Consider the following 4398-nt stretch of genomic DNA (forward strand, 5'->3'; position numbering starts at 1 on the left):
TTACACCCCTATAAATAGGGAACTATATTTTAATTAATCTAGTGTCAAATGTGGAATTTTTTCTTATATTTTTACTGGGGGTGGCAATCGATTGAAAATTTTATAATAGTGACATGCAAGCAAATAATTATTATTCATAAAATTGGATACAAATTGAAGAGTTGGGTCATATTCTTTTTTAGAATTTTTTAAGAGGATACTTGGCATATAAGCAGATTGAATAGAGGAGTATGGGATCACCGGTCAGAGTATGTACGATGACAAAAAAAAAAGTCAAAGGTTGAATGTATATCAGGACTCTTTCAGGTTGGCCGATAATATCGGTTACATTTTTATTTTTTTATATACAAACAACTTTCAAATTTGGATATATTTCAAAAAAAAAAATTTAAAAAATAAACAAGTTGAACAAAATTTAACTGAATATGAGTAATTTAAAATCTGAAAAAACGAACCACATCACAAAAACAAACAAAAGAAACGCAAAACAAGGAGCAAAAAGATGCTAAAAACTTCACAGTAGCGAAAATCCGCGCAAAAAAAAAAACGAAATATCCAAGACCACAAAAAAAAACGCCGTTCCGTAGGGGCCTTAATGGGCCGGCCAACCAGCAGAACATCGAAGGCGTGCAGTATTGCTGCACGCAGCGGGCATGCAATGGGCTCCCTCGCTCGGTTCAAAATAATAAAGCCCATGCATTAAACAAATGGACAATTTCATGGGAAGTCCTATACCCTGCTCGCGTGCGTGGAATAACGCACGCACGCCGCGTCGCGCCTCGCGCACCTCTGTTGGGCCAGCCCAACCGCGCGGGAAGAGGTACCTTCCGTTGTTTGTCCTTTTTCCTGTTAATCTCTTTTTACAAAATTTTAAGGTTTGAAAACCGAGTTAAATTCTATCAGAATTTTTTTTGCTCGAATTTAAAAATTGCTCCAATTCAAAAATTTGTTCCAATTTAAAATGTTCTTGAATATAAATATTGCTCTATTTAAAATTTGCTCGGATTTGAAAGTTGCTCAAATTTAAATTTGTTTGAATTTGAAATTTGCCCGAATTAAAAAAAATTGAATTCGAAAAAAATCAAAAATGGAAAAGGAAACCCCAAAAAACCAAAAATAAAAACAAAAAAAGAAAAACCACCAGAAAACCATAAACCAGAAAAAAACCCAAAGAAAAGACGAAAAAATGTAAACCAGAGCAAGATGGGCCACAGCCCACTCGTTTTCCCACGCTGGCGGGCGTTAATCTGCCCCTCTAATGAGCGGGAAATAGGTTTTCCGGAGGTCCTATATGCCGACCTGGTCGGTGCGTATGACCCGACACACACCTCCAGGTCGGCATGTTGGCCGGCCCAGTTTCTATTTTTTCGTATTTTTTCCGTTTTTTCATTTTTGCTGCTTCTGTTTTTTTATCTGGATATTTTATTTAAAAATCCGAAATTTGAACATTTACGAAAATGTATTTTTTCCATTTTTTTTGAAATTTATACGTTTTTTCGGTTGAACATTTTTGGAGATTGAACAGTTTTTGGAAAATGAATATTGTTCAAAAATTCGTAAATTTTCAAAATGTGAACATTTTTTTAGTTGACCAATTTGCAGAAATGAACATTTTTCTAAAATTTTAAAATTTTAAAATCTAAATATTTCGTGAGGTTCAACAGTTTTCAAAAATAGAAATTTGAACAAATTTTTAAAATGAACATTTTCTAAAATCTTAACATTATTCCGAATCCTAAGGAAACAAAAAAGAAACAAAGAAGAAAAAAAACAGGAATGAAAAAACAAAGAAAATGGAAAACTAAAGAGGAAGCACCAGACTGGGCCGGCCCATACCTCGCGCGGGCGGTATGCGCCGACCTGGTCCGTATATAGGATCTCCGCAATTTCATCGCCAGTTTGTTGTCCTGCACTCCTGCCGTTATTTCAGGCCACGTTGTATTGAGCTCTGGGGTGTCACCTCGGGTGCTAGCCCGGCCTGTCTGTTTAACATCTGTCCTCCTTGACCTTGAACCTTTGGAATTTCCATTCAAACTGCACGTACGAAATTTTGAATTTACCGAGGGTGAATGCGCTAGGACAGCATGTTCTTTGACATGGGAGAAAAGTAGACATGAGCAAGTAGCACAGCATGCTGCATGCACAAATATGGCTAGTGCAGCAAGGAAAAGGGAGGAGATATGAGTCGGGCATCGGCATGGCAGACAGATTTTTTTTTTTTTTGAACAGGGAAAGGGTCCAGGAGGACCCGGAAGCTTCATTGATAATGCGGTGGACGAACTTTTACAAAGAGGACTCTAGAAGAAAGAAATGTTACAACACAGCCCTCATAAGTTACAAAAAGGACCTCCAAAGCAGAGGAAGAAAATCGATCAGGTCCTTCTCCACCGTTGCTGCGATTGGACCTCGAAACCCGGCCGTCGACCATGCCGCCGGGGACAGAACCACTTGGGGCATGAACAACGTGGAGCGCCACGTTGAGGTCTCCGAAGATCCTCCGAAGTGGCTCGCCGGCCAGGAGGAAGAAGAGGCCTAGGAGCAGAAAGCACCTAGGCACGGAGCGGCCCCGTCGGCCAGGGATAACGGCGGCGCATCTTCGCCGTCGTTGCTGCTCTCCGCCAGTCGAAGCTCCAGCAACCTTCCCAGGATCTCCCCCACATGTAGCTTCCACCAGCCCCTCGTCTCCAAGACGAGCAAAGCCAGCATGAGCACCACGAGAAGGAGCTCCTCCGAGCTTATTAACGAAGCTCTTGTCAGATCCAAGCCACTCCGTTGTCCTCCACCATGAAGCACCACCGGAGCCACTTGCTAACAACCCGACGCAGCTGCTCGCAAACTGCGACGGGAAGCTTCCAGCAAACGGCATCTCTCCAAACACCGGCATCTCGCCAAACGCCATGCAGGCAAACTCAAACCTAAACCTACAGCTACCCTGTACAGACCGGACTACGCATCCACCTCCACGCCGGCCGGCTGCGCCGCCGAAGGGGAAGGAGGAGCGAGCCGGGAGGCCAGCGGCGACTCTCAACGGTGGCAAAGCAGGGGAGAGAGAGAGGAGAGGAACTGTACCGGCAGACAGATTGAAGGTTTCCCAGAACGTGAGCAAAGTATGGGTTGGGCTTATCAGCTGTCCTGGTCATCCCAACTTAGGAAAATGGACAAAACATCTTTTGCAAATCCGAAGGCATGGGACATGCCTCTTCTTTTCCTAGAACTGGTCAAGAGGCATGTACGAACTTTTCTGCATTATTAAAATGAACATTTTCTAAAATCTTAACATTATTCCGAATCCTAAGGAAACAAAAAAGAAACAAAGAAGAAAAAAAACAGGAATGAAAAAACAAAGAAAATGGAAAACTAAAGAGGAAGAACCAGGCCCATACCTCTCGCGGGCGGTATGCGCCGACCTGGTCCGTATATAGGATCTCCGCAATTTCATCGCCAGTTTGTTGTCCTGCACTCCTGCCGTTATTTCAGGCCACGTTGTATATATTGAGCTCTGGGGTGTCACCTCGGGTGCTAGCCCGGCCTATCTGTTTAACATCTGTCCTCCTTGACCTTGAACCTTTGGAATTTCCATTCAAACACTGCACGTACGAAATTTTGAATTTACCGAGGGTGAATGCGCTAGGACAGCATGTTCTTTGACATGGGAGAAAAGTAGACATGAGCAAGTAGCACAGCATGCTGCATGCACAAATATGGCTAGTGCAGCAAGGAAAAGGGAGGAGATATGAGTCGGGCATCGGCATGGCAGACATATTTGAAGGTTTCCCAGAACGTGAGCAAGGTATGGGTTGGGCTTATCAGCTGTCCTGGTCATCCCAACTTAGGAAAATGGACAAAACATCTTTTGCAAATCCGAAGGCACGGGACATGCCTCTTCTTTTCCTAGAACTGGTCAAGAGGCATGTACGAACTTTTCTGCATTATTACAGCTGTTCATCTGTTCATGTATGTACACACCTCGGCTCTCTACGCAGACTAGACTAGTACTCCAAAGCACTGCCTCCCTTCGGTATTAATCGAGACCGGCACAGTACGATACATACATACACATACGCCAGCTTCGCGTTGGTTAAATGCGATCGAAGGAGTAGCCAATTATGTAGCCGAGGTCCGAGAACGTCTATAAGTAAGAGGTTAAGCTAGCCGATTACTTTTCTCGAGAAGGACATATTGTTCGTCAGAGTTTTGCTTGTTTCTTGCAGGTTGAGATATTTAGCAGATTGTATTTTGCTTAGACCGTGTGATTTCAAGTTTAGTATTGTGGGGAGTGTGATGAACTACTAGAGTAACGCTGAAGAAGGGCAACGATCAATCACCCTCCTCGGCTTACTTGGCTTGCATCTATTCCAGTTCTCATTTGGCGCTAGCACATCGGTCGTTGGCGGTGGA

This window comes from Lolium perenne, chromosome 3 (assembly GCF_019359855.2).
Source record: "Lolium perenne isolate Kyuss_39 chromosome 3, Kyuss_2.0, whole genome shotgun sequence".
Classification (NCBI taxonomy): domain Eukaryota; kingdom Viridiplantae; phylum Streptophyta; class Magnoliopsida; order Poales; family Poaceae; genus Lolium; species Lolium perenne.